General features: G+C 41.8%; 1 long non-coding RNA gene across 1 annotated transcript in view; it reads left to right on the forward strand.

Annotated features, from left to right (window-relative positions):
- The window catches only part of LOC106594983 (uncharacterized), a 7,819-nt gene extending 7,457 nt beyond the window's left edge, over positions 1–362 (forward strand). The window contains exon 5 of the long non-coding RNA XR_006763671.1: positions 278–362. This is a non-coding gene — a long non-coding RNA (uncharacterized lncRNA). The remainder of the gene's footprint in view (positions 1–277) is intronic.
- Positions 363–601: the final 239 nt, after the last annotated feature.

Genomic DNA, 601 nt, shown 5'->3' on the forward strand with positions numbered 1-601 from the left:
CTGTATGTCTCTGTGTCTGTATGTGTCTGTCTGTCTCTGTGTGTCTATGTGTCTGTCTGTCTCTGCCTGTCTCTGACTGTCTGTCCCGCTTTCTGTCTGTTTGTCTCTCTTTGTCTGTATGTTTCTGTCTGTGTCTGTCTGTCTGTGTCTCTGTCTATCTCTTTCTGTCTGTCTGTCTCTGACTGTCTGTCCCGCTTTCTGTTATGTCTGTCTGTTTGTTTGTCCGTACTCACTCACTCCCTGGTTGAGGAGATGTAATCTCATGTTTTGTCCACAGAAACCAACAGGAGAGATCAGAGTCAGAGATTCTCAGTGGTCAGTCTTCCCAGAGTCATCAAACAGACCTGGACTCCATATTCAGTGTATGTGGTCCTGTTATGTACATTTGTTTTTGTTTACCTCAAGTAAAGTTTCTTTCAATCATTCATTAATGTGTTGATGAGAAAGCATTTATTCTCTTGCTTAACTTATTTACTTGATTTATTTTAGTTGCTTGAAGAGAAAATGATGACATTTGTGAAGAGCAAGCTGAAGATGTTCAAGAGGATTCTTGGTCCAGAACTCCCAGAAGGCTTTGAGAGTCAGAAGCAGGATGAGGAAG

The sequence above is a fragment of the Salmo salar genome, unplaced genomic scaffold (assembly GCF_905237065.1).
Source record: "Salmo salar unplaced genomic scaffold, Ssal_v3.1, whole genome shotgun sequence".
NCBI classification, from domain to species: Eukaryota; Metazoa; Chordata; class Actinopteri; order Salmoniformes; family Salmonidae; genus Salmo; species Salmo salar.